The sequence below is a fragment of the Sphaerodactylus townsendi genome, linkage group LG01 (assembly GCF_021028975.2).
Source record: "Sphaerodactylus townsendi isolate TG3544 linkage group LG01, MPM_Stown_v2.3, whole genome shotgun sequence".
NCBI lineage: Eukaryota > Metazoa > Chordata > Lepidosauria > Squamata > Sphaerodactylidae > Sphaerodactylus > Sphaerodactylus townsendi.
The window spans coordinates 121,424,668-121,436,833 of record NC_059425.1 but is presented as its reverse complement, the minus strand read 5'-3'; positions in this window follow the sequence as shown (position 1 = coordinate 121,436,833).

The following is a 12,166-nucleotide window of genomic DNA, read 5'->3' as shown; positions in this document are numbered from 1 at the left end:
CCACAACATGGCACCTGCCACTTCCACTGGCTTTGATTATGCTTTTCAGAAAAGGGGTGGACCCATTGTAACGCTGAACTTATGAATGGCTGTCTTTCTTGCTTCCCACATGTGCCCACATGTTCAGTAGCAGCTGTGTCTGGTAAAGATAGACTGGTAGGAACCTGGGCATTTGCTGTGTGTTTCCAGTTCTCTCCTTTCACCTCTCCAAGTTTTTCTTCCTTTTTCTTCATTCTCCTTTTCTCCTTTGAGAAATAAGCTCATATACTTTTAAAGAAAACTATTTTTTACAAGAACCACCAAAATAACATCCAAAACTATTTTATTTACTTATTTTGCAAGTTTCAGTGGCAGAATATTCTCTGATCCTGGTTCTCGCAGATCCTACTGCAGCAATCTAACCACAGTAGTATAGTAATTAAAGGTTATTAACAAGGGAAGCTACAGAGAAATGTAAGTAATAGGATCTTGACAGACCAATTGTTTATGTATGGGGAGCTTCGTGTGTTCATTGTGGCTATCATGTATTTTTTTGCAAAAAGAGGAGAGATGTTTTGTGCTTGACTATGCCACCTGTTGTAGCCATTGTGTGGTGCCAATTATCTCCCCCATCAAAGGCTCAAAAAGTTGGGTCCCCTGCTGTAAATGTTTTAAAACACATGGTCTTCTGACATTGCTAGGTGTACTATTGCTGTAAGTTTTTCATGCATCTGAGTTAGCATTGGGCTGTTTCCATTGCTTCCACACAGAGGTTTTGCTTCACTTTGGATTCTATACTGGAGCATTTGGATCTTTTAAACATCCATACAACATTGGGGTCTAACTGTGCTCCAATCATTTTCTCCCTGTCCATGGTACACCCAAGATCTGCCTTTTGCTTATCTTCCTAGAAGAGCCCAGTTATGCCATCTAGATGAGGAGTTGTATGCTTTTCTTTACCTTCAAGGCATCTGGTAGCCCTTTTAAGGTGGATTTTATAGTACTATGACAAGATGCTAATTGACTCAAATCTAGCTGTTCTACTGCAGGTCAGCACAGCTACCCCCTGAAACGAATATTTACACGTTTTTTGTCTCTTCGCTCTATGCAAAGCATTCTCAGCTACAGTTGACCATCATAACTTACTCGCTTTTGATTGTATTATTTTATGGTCTGCTCACATTGCTGAAATACTACATAAGACCAAATTTCTGAAGTGGCTCTTTCACTTTCTGAACTACATTGGTAATATCCGCAAGAGAAGTATTCTAAACAGAAAGGTATTCTTAGTGCTAGGAACATCTCTATTGAAAGTGGCTTTACTTCAGTGTTGAACAGTTTAAGGATTCCTTTATGAAGACAAGTAGAAACTGCATTTCATATCTGTCAGTGTGAAAGAAAAGCATCTAGAGTGTAATTGAATAATATTGATTTGTTTTTTGGAATTATGTCCAAAACAGCCACAGATCCTTAACAAAAGAACCTATAACAACATTCTGAGTTAAATTATATGTACAGGGAAAAGTGTACTTTACACATTTTCAAAATAAATCATCTCTCCAGAGATCCTCTCAAGGTGGTTCACAAACTAATAACAAATACAACATGCCCCTAAGTAGTGAGGCCACACTACCACCCAAAGTAACCCAAAGCCACAAACCTGCTCCTTTGTTGGGCACAAGTATTCGTAATATTTATTTAATGCCAAGAGGCTTATTTCCTTTATCCGATTATTTTAAAGTAGTATTATGTCATGCTTTTGTGTAGGATGGATTTGGCAAGAAAAACAGGATGTAAATTCAGGATACTAGTGTGTATAGATCATTGTTTATGTGGCTATCATTTTTTCTCTGGCAAATATTGGAGATGAAAGAAAAACTCTTCTTGGCAATTGAACAGGCGTGATTCTTACTGCTCTTTCAGGTGATATGTTTAATTATATGATGATTAGCAATTACCCAGTTGCTTGACTTCACAGTAATACTGCATTATTCCTCCATAAAAAAATTATTTCCCTGTTGCATTTGTCCTTTTCCAGAGCCACAGTTGTACACATTTTAAACAGGGTGGGGTGCTGACAGCATTTCAGAATGTTTTGGCACCCAATTTATTTTCAAAATGTTTCCTAATACTTTCAGATTTCAGGTATCTGTTTGACAACTAGCAATGAAGGTGAAAACTGAGAGAAACTGAAGTAGTACTCACAGTAATCCAGCTGTGATATTACAGAGATTGGTTTTGCATTCGTAGCAGCAGAAATAGTCCATATTTTTATAGTCACCAGATTCCAAGAGTTACAGTTAGCAAAAAAATGGCAATCTGAAGATGGTGTGCTTCCCTTCCCTTCTGAAGTTGGTGGTTCAGATTATTTCTGTCCATACCACCTATGACACCACAGCATTTCCTTCAGTATCAGGGTCATAGCTAATTTGGGTCAGTATCAGTGGAAGGTGGAGTGCATTAGTTACAACCTTATGCATACCTCAAAAACCCTTTAAAAAGTCAACAAGAAGAAAACAACTCAATCTTTTCCATTACTTGAGGTTTACAGTATGCGCTAATGTGACTATAGTGTCTGTGGTGAAACAGCATACATTTGTCTTCTGGATACTTACTGTTTTCCTGAAAATAAGACCTGGCATGATTTTTCTGGATTTCTGGAGGATGCTTGAAATATAAGCCCTACTCCAAAAATAAGCCCTAGTTACAGATTCTCAGGCGCAGCTGATCTGGTCATGTGGGGGATGCAAAATCATGGGAAAAAAATAAGACATCCCTGAAAATAAGCCCTAATGCATCTTTTGGAACATAAATGAATATAAAACTTTGTCTTATTTTCGGGAAAACATGATACATACACAATATTATAATGGCACTATTAATATTGTCTAGTTCACTTTGGTAACATAAAACGGGTGCTGAACTCATTTGTTAGGAGGGCCAGACCTGACATAAATGTGGCTTGGTTGGACCAGGCTCAAGTCGGGGTAGGCTGCCTCAGCTGGCGAGCCTGCAAGAGTGAGGTGGGTAACTCAGCTACTGAGCCTGCTGCAGCCTTGTCAGCCCAGATCAACACTGAGGGAGCTGTTTGGCATGAGGGGGTGACTGCCTCAACTGGCAAGCCTGCAATGAGGTGGGTGCCCTCTCCACACATCTACCTGTTCTAAATGTTGTAGTACATCAAAAAACCAAAATTGTTGATTTCCCTTGATTTTCTTCTATTCTTTATCTTTTAATATGACATTAAACATAATAAGCAGAGAAAACTGTTACCTTCATTTACCTGTTAAAGTTAACAATTTTTTGTTTATTCAAAAATTATCTTGCCTTTTGCACATATGTCAACCTTTTCCTAGGAAAACCATACCTTCCAGGATCTCCATTTGAAATAATGTTTTTTAAAAAAAATATTTTTCAAGAACATATATTGTTGACACTTCTTTTGTTATTACAACAATATTTCCATTCACTTTTAATTTTTATCATAACATACACTTAACACACAATCCCTCGTAGATTCTGACAAACTGCACCCCCATGTCTCGCAGGAGTTTCTTCTCCTGGGCCTGGTGGGAATTCACATAGAAAGCCCTGTCGATTTCATGATTCTGACTGCTCCAACAGTTGGGTCATTCTTAATGTAGTATCTTTATCTTTAATCTCCTGCAAAGCTGGAAATCTAAAGCGTAGTCTCTTTTTGCCTCACCTCCAACATCAGAATATCTTGATGCTCCTTTTCTGTGCATTTTTCAGTAAGCCCATTCTGTCTTCTAACATTCGTACTCTATCCTTTTTATTTAATATTTCCAACTATTTGATTAAATTCCAGGTTCTTTATTATCACAGTTTCCTTCTTCACATTTATTAAGTCTTCTATTTTTTTCACTTTGGCATTTGAATCACTTATAACCTCCAACATTTAGTTAATCTTTGTTAACACCTCATGTGAGTTAGCTGGATCTGATGTTTGTGTCTGACTTTGATTATGCACTTCTTCCTCAGCGTCATGATTTTATTTTTATAACCATCTTTTTAATAAGTTTCCTTTTCTAAGTTTAGTTACAAAGAAAAAAACCTACTTTCAGCACTCTGCAGAATCCCTTTCATTATAACTTGCAAAAAGTTAAAGCAGGCTAGCAGAGAGTTTCCCTACCCTCTGCTTATGGGCATTTCCTTAGACGCACAGAAGAGGTTCACAATGTAAAGATTTGTAGCACCCCTTAAAGGTCAAGTTTCACTTTTATTTTTTAACCTTGTTTTAAAGTTTCAGTCAAATGAAATTAAACACCTCCTAGACTTTGTCCCATTGATGGTTTGAAACACAAGGCTTGGGCCATGAATACTCCTGCTTCTGGAATCTTGGCAGCCGGAGTATTTAGCACAGCTCTTCTGAGCTGCTTTCCCTTCCCCTGCCATTTTTGCCTTTCTCCAGGAGACGTAGGAAGTCTTTGTGTGGGATTTCCTCTGTTATCAGGAGGCAGGTTCTAGCAAAACAATCACTTCCTGTGTGACCCTCTTGTCAGGGTTAAGTCCCAGTTTGCTTCCTGCCTTTGATAGGAGAGCACAGTCTTCTCAGAGCTCTGTGCTAAATTTCAAGCCATGCTCACAACTTCTCCCGAGTGTTTTCTTTCATCGTTTATTTGATGGGACTGTGGCGTGAGTGTTCCTCCTCCCACTCGGAGTTCCCTTCAGCGCGGCTCAAGTCTGTCCCTGCGGGGGAGGGGGGTATCGGCAGCCCGTTTCTCAGGCCATGTACGGCTGTCAGCGCCACTTTTCTTTTCCCGTGCGTGCTGTAACACCCAATTGGCTGCGGCAAGGGACGTTGTTTCGACAGCGCAGGAGCGGGCGCCATTTTGGATGCCGCTTTTTCCTAACGCGCTGTGCCGCCAATGCGTCTTCTTGGTGCAAACCTGAGGCGTTGGAGCAGAGCCTCTTCAGGCACTTTTTTGTGAGCTCCGTTTTTTCTCCGCCTTAGCTCGTTCTTGTTTTGTGCAACCCCGCCAGAAGCGATAGCATGGCAGACGGGTGGTTTTCTCCCATCAGGGAGGTTTTTGCTCGCACTGCCACGGAGTCTACCCAGGCTTCGATGGCCAGAGCTTCCACCCTCCCAGTCTGGGCCGGGTGGGAATGCCCCTGATCTTTCAGATGGCGCTTTGTCCGACCGTCAGCAACCCAATTCGGGAAGCTCTAAATCGGCGGACCAACTTCCCCAGACGCAGAAGACACATAAACACATAAAACTGGCAAAGTTCAAGATGGAAACACTACACACTATTGTGGCTTCCATCAGAGAAGGGGAGTTTCTCACTTTCCTCGACCTCACGGAGGCGTACCTCCATGTCCCAATTCACCCAGCCCACAGAAGATTCCTCCACTTCGCAGTAGACAGAGAACACTTTCAGTTCAGAGCATTGCCTTTTGGGCTAGCCTCGGCTACCTGAGTGTTTTCAAATATTCTTCTACCCCCCCCATAATTCGGTTAAGACAACAGGGCATACATGTCCATCCTTATTTAGACGACATTCTAATTCGATCAAAAACCAAAACAAAAGCACAGGAGGACGTTCAGAGAGTAAGAAAAACTCTTCAACAATTCGGTTTTCTAATAAACGACAGCAAAAGCTCCCTCATACCCAAACGCAGAATGGAACATCTCGGTGCAATTGTAGACACCACACTACACCACACTAAATTCTCTCTTCCTCCCGAGGTCCAAGGCTCTCAAAATTCAGTCGGAAGTGTCCAAGCTAATTTCAGGAAGGAAAACATAATTAATGCATCTGGCGAGCATCCTCGGCCTAATGATAGCAGCCATTGATACAATCCAGTGGGAAAGGATGCGTGCCAGGCCCCTCCAGAACTTCCTAAGGCAGTATCAGTGGGACATCACACACAAATTAGACCAGCAGATCATAGTTCCCCTGTCTCTAAAGCACCAACTAAAATGGTGGACAAATCTACACAATCTGTCCCAACGGAAGACCTATCTGGTTCGGGATCGAGTCCAGATTTTCACAGATGCAAGCTTGTCAGGGTGGGGAGCCACCCTCGGGTCACAGGCAGCACAAGGTCGCTGGTCCCACTCCCAGAGCACTCTTCCCATCAACATATTAGAGACACGCACCATTTATCTGGCACTCACACACTTCAATCACCTAGTTGTACATCAGCACGTTCTGATACAAATGGACAATATAGCGACCAAGGCTATCAGGGAGGGTCCAGGTCTTGACCCCTCCAGGAGGAAGCGGACAGAATTATGAATGGCTCAGAGGCCAATCTCTTATCCTTTCAAGCAGAACATATCAAAGGACAGCTCAACACCAGAGCGGATTGGCTCAGTTGTCAGACCCTGGACAATGCCGATTCTCCCAGAGGTTTTTCAACAGCTCATGAGACTTTTCCCAACACCAGAAGTCAACCTGTTCACTTCCCCGAACAACGCACAGCTGGATCAGTTCATGTCCCATTATTTTTGTCAGGCAGCACTGGCGACCAATGCCCTCATAGTCCCCTGGCCCCAGGTGACATTACATGCCTTCCCTCCAATACCTCTTCTGCCCAGACTGCTCAGGCGTCTGTGTCAGGAACAGGAAACCATGATCCTGATAGCCCTGCGTTGGCCAAGGAGGCCGTGGTTTTCCACGATCCTCGAACTTGCAGTGAGGGATCCGGTGTCACTTCCATCCAGATCCAGGCAGACTACACCTGACCACCTGGTTGTTGAAAGGTCAAGGTTAAAAAAGAAAGGCTACTCAGATGAGGTGGTGCAGACTATCCTAAATTCTAGGCGCAAATCCACCACTAGAATTTGTGATTATACGTGGAAAGTCTTTGTGAAGTGGGCCAGCTGAAAGAAAGTAGATCCAGAAAAACCGGGACTGGTCCACATTTTAGATTTTTTGCAGGAGGGTGTAACGGGAGGTCTTAGAGCCTCCACCCTCAGGAGACAGCTGGCAGGTCTAGCCACCGTCTTGCCCAAGATTCAGGGGCACTGTATTTCAGTGCATCCTGATGTCCTAAGGTTTTTAAAGGGGGTATCCCAGGTACAGCCTCTTAATGTTCATCGGTTCCCTTCCTGGAACTTCCATACGGTGCTGCTAGCTTTAACCAGGTCCCCATTTGAACCAATACGTTCGATACATCTTCGCTGGCTACGAATGAAACTCCTGTTTCTAGTGGTGCTTACGTCAGCCAGAAGGGTGTCAGAGCTTAGGTCCCTCAACATTTCTCCAGCATGTTGCATAATTCACTCTGATAGGGTCATCCTCTGCTCTGACCCAACCTTTAAGCCTAAAGCTAGTTCTCATTTTCATTTAGGGCAGGAGATTCTTTTGCCTGTCTTTTACCCTAAACCAGCTAATGACAGGGAGAAATTATGGCATAAATTAGACATCCGCAGATCCTTAAAGATGTTTTTGCTACGAACAGAATCGTTCAGAGTGTCCAACAGCTTATTTATTAACGTGACTCACCCCAGATTGGGGGATCAGATGTCGGGCGCTGCCATAAGCAATGCCATTCGCATCTGCATTGCAGAGGCCTACAGTTCCACCAGATTGTCGGTCCCTACCGGGATAATGGCTCATTCAGTTAGATATGCTGCTACCAACGCAGCAATCAGGCAGCATATTCCAGTTGAGGATATTTGTAGAGTGGCCATCTGGTCCTCTTCGTCCACCTTCATAAAACATTACAGATTAGATTCTTGGATGGCAGTTCAGACTGCTTTTGGTACCAAGATTCTGGATCTGGTCAAGGAAAACTGAAAATTCCCACCCGGGAAGCGGGGACACTGCGTTGTAGGTCCTATACAGAGACTTCCTACGTCTCCTGGAGAATCGGCCATTGGTCACTTACCGTGAGGGCCTTCCTCCAGGTAGACGTAGGAAGTCTCGACCCTCCCATGGAGCAGTTTTTCTTTCCAGTACAGAATATCAAATCTACTACTTATAGTTATGGTTCATTACAGTTAGTGAGTTGTTGACTATGTTAAAAGATTTTTTTTCTTGAGTGTTTGTTAAGACTGCGGGGTCAGTATGCAACTGGGACTTAACCCTGACAAGAGGGTCACACGGGAAGTGATTGTTTTGCTAGAACCTGCCTCCTGATAACAGAGCACAGGAAATCCCATACAGAGACTTCCTATGTCTACCTGGAGAAAGGCCCTTCATGGTAAGTGACCAATGGCTGATTTTGAAACCAAAATAATCTCTTTGTGAGCACTTTTACTTTTGGGGTCTTCAAATACAAACATGAAGAATTCTTTACAATCCAACCTCGGCAAAGTTTCCAGTGATTTGGAGTGTGCAGCCTGGAGGAAGTTCCACTTGAAGTCATCTTTCTCTTTCCTGAACTAGAACAAGGGAAATTTGAAATACAACTATGAAAAAATGAAGAGCATCTTATATGTAAAATCTATGGACTGCTGTTGAACTTAGATACAGAAATTTAAAGAAAGTTAACCCAGGGGATCCTTTCGAAAGCGAGGTGGCTTTAGAGGTGGCTTTCATTCTCAAGGGAGATTTGACAAATCTTCCAGACAGGATGCGCCCTTCCCCCCCATGTTCATGACTTCCCCAGCATTCCAGTAGGCGGCCACCTCCTCCACTTCTGGGACCACTGGGAGGGGGAGCACGTCAACCTATGGTCCAAGGAAGTGGTAACTGAAGGCTATGCAATTGAGTTTCTGCAGTTGCTTTCTTTCATCTCCACTCAGCTCCAGAGATCCACACAAGGCCTCTCGGATGGTGGCAGCAATCCATCACCTGCTTTCCATCAGCGCCATAGAAAGGGTTCCATTAGAAGAAAGATTCTGCATCCACTATTCACATTTCTTCACAGTCCCCAAAAAGAACGGGGACTAGAGGGCAATCTTGAATCTGTGGGTGGTAAACAAACATCTCAAGCTCTGCAGGTTCAAAATGGAATCCCTATGCACCATTACAGAAGCACTCCTTCCAGGGCACTTCCTGGTATCTCTGGATCTTACAGAAGCAAATCTGAACGTCCCAATCCTACCCAGTCACAGATGGTTCTTCAGGTTTTCTATGGGGAAAAACAATTATCAGTTCCGGGCCCTACCGTTTGACCTGGCCACAGCCCCCAGAGTCTTTTCCAAACTGCTGCTAGTCCCGGTGGCCCTCCTCTGTCAACAGGGGATACATATATACCCCTGCTTGAACGATATACTCATCCAATCCAGCTCGATGGAGACAGTGTTCCAGGACCTCGAGGGGGCCATGCAAGTGTTACAAAACCGTGGCTTTCTGGTCAACAAGGCCAAGAATACTCTGATCCCATCTCAGAGAATGCAACATCTGGGGGCCATCCTGGACACCACAAGGAACACCCTGTTCCTCACACAAGGCAGAATACAGAAGATTCTGTGGATGGTTTCAACAGTTATACGGGCCAGGACCTCTTCGCTACTGTTCCTGAGCAAACTCATGGGAGTTCTCATAGCGTCCATTGACCTTCTGCAATGGGCAAGGCTCCATGCCAGGCCCCTTCAGTGATTCCTTCGGCTGTACCAGGGGGATATCATAGAAAAGGGACCGTACCCTCGTCCCCCCGTCTCTCAAACACAGCCTCAATTGTTGCAGAAGAACCTCTCTCAAGGCAAGGTGTACCTGCCCAAGAAATAGGTTCAAATCTTCATGGATGTGAGCCTCCAGGACTGGGGTGTAACATTACAGGATCAATATGTCCAGGGCCAGTGGGACCAGGAACATTCCAGCCTCCACATCAATATCCTGGAACTTAAAACCGTCAGGTTGGCTCTCCAACACTTCCAACCAACCCTTCAACGACAACATGTTCTTATCCACATGGACAACATGGTGGTCAAGAGGTACACCAATCATCAAGGTGGCTCCAAATCCTCGAGTCTCTCTAGGCAGGTGGTCTTGATCCTATGCTAGGTGGAGGAACACATCCTCAGTCTGAAAGCAGAATACATCCAAGGCAGATTAGATCTTCAGGCGGACTGACTCAGTCTATAAACCATCTTGCAAGCAGAGTGGTCCCTCAACCCGAGAACTTTCCAGGGCATAACTTACAGGTTTGGTCAACCAGCACTGGACCTATTTGCCACTGTGGAGAACACTCAGGTCAAGCACTTTGTCTCCATGTTCTACCATCCCAAAGCCATGGCGATAGATGCACTCACATTCCCCTGGCCAAAGACCCTACTCTATGCCTTTCATCCAATTCCACTAATAGCAAGACTCCTCCAGAAGGTTTCCCAAGAGAAAGCATGACTGATCCTGATCTCCCCTTATTGGCCGAGGCGCCCCTGGTTCTCCACGATCAGGGAACTATAGGAACAACACCCTTATCGAATACCGGAGAGTTCAGACTTTCTACATCAGGGCTCGCTTCGACATCCTAACCCCAGATGGCTATGTCTAACCATGTGAATGTTGAAAGGCAATGACTAGGGGACAAAGGCTACTCTCAAGGGGTCACCGACACCATGCTTGCATTTCATCGACCCACGATGGTCAGGAGCTATAACTATTCATGGAAAGCCTTTGTCTGTTGGGCTTCTCAGAAACAGGTGGATCCATTACTACCACCTCTTTCAGCAGTCCTGGATTTCCTGCATGATGGGTTCCAGTTGGGCCTTCGCACCACTACGCTCAGGAGACAAGTGGCAGCCCTTGCTGCAGTCTGAGGCCCCTTCCAAGATTTCCCAATCACCCAGCACCCAGACGTGGTTTGTTTCCTAAAGGGGGTCCAACGGAACCAACCACCTCAAATGCACACGTTTCCCTCTTGGAGAATACACAATGTCCTGTCAGCCCTGACAAAGTCCCCTTTGGAGCCTGTTTCAGACCATTAACCTCTGATGGCTGCGCATGAAGTTGCTCTACCTTGTGGTTGTCACGTCAGCTAGAAGAGTATCAGAGCTCAGAACACTGTCAGTTAACCTCAACTTGTGTGTATTTCATAAAGATATGGTCATCTTAAGAATGGACCCCATCTTCAAACAAAAAGCCAACTCCTCCTTTCATCTGCAACAGGAGATCGTGCTTCCCACATTTTGTCCGCAACCCAAGTATCCAAAAGAAAAACTTTGACATACCTTGGACGTTAGAAGGCCTCTCAAAGCCTTTATCATCTGAATGGACACTATTAGACAAATGGAAATCCTTTTCATCAATACGTCACCCCCTAACCTGGGACATCAAATGTCCAAAGCTGCAATCAGCTCTACGTTAAAGGCATGTACTATAGAAGCCCATAAGGCACAAAATCTTCCAGTACCAGCCAGAATCACAGCTCATTCTATTCGATCAGTCGAATGGAACATTCAGGCAAAACGTCTCCATCGAACAAATCTGTAAAGCGGCAATCTGGTCATCCCCCTGTTCATCTGTCAGGCTCTACATGCTACACGCCTGGGGAGCCACAGAAACTGCCTTCAGTTGCACTGTTTTAGAGCACATCTTGGAAATATAACGACAGCCCACCTGACCTTTGGGACTCTGCTCTGGGAGTTCCCAGCAAGATGTCCTCCGCCTCCAGGAGAATGGTCCTTTGGATACTTACAGTGAAGGGGCCTTCTCCTGGTAGGCAGGAGGACATCTTGACCTGCCCATGGTGGTGTTACCTTTTTCAGCATGTGTTACTTTTTTCCAAATCTGTTTCCTGTTATATGTTATACATTATAGTTGTTCCTACTGTAGTTATTGTTACCGTTAATGTTCAAATCTTATCTGTTAGTTCTATCTTTCTATCACTGCTGAGTCAGGAGTACAGGCAAAATGGAGTCCAGAGCATCTACAGGAAGTGATGAATTCTTTTTCCTGCCTCCCTGAGCAAAGGCGAGAAATACCCAGCAAAATGTCCTCCTGCCTACTAGGAGAAGGCCCCTTCACTGTAAGTATCCAATGGACCATTCCTCTCAGCTTCCTGGTCCTCTGCCTCTGGCCTTCACTGCTCTATCTAGAGCTAAAAACAGATTCCAAAATGGCATCCTTCCTTAGAACTAGGCACTTGGTGTTTTTTTTTATCTTACAGAATATAGTGCAAAAGTTATTATTTTGAAAAATCTTTGAGCAGCAGTTAGTAGGAGAAACTTTTCTCATATGTTAAAGTATACATTTGAGCTTCATGGAAATATCTGAAAAATTTAGATCCAAAATCATTTTACAGTTACGTGTGAATAATTGTTGGTATG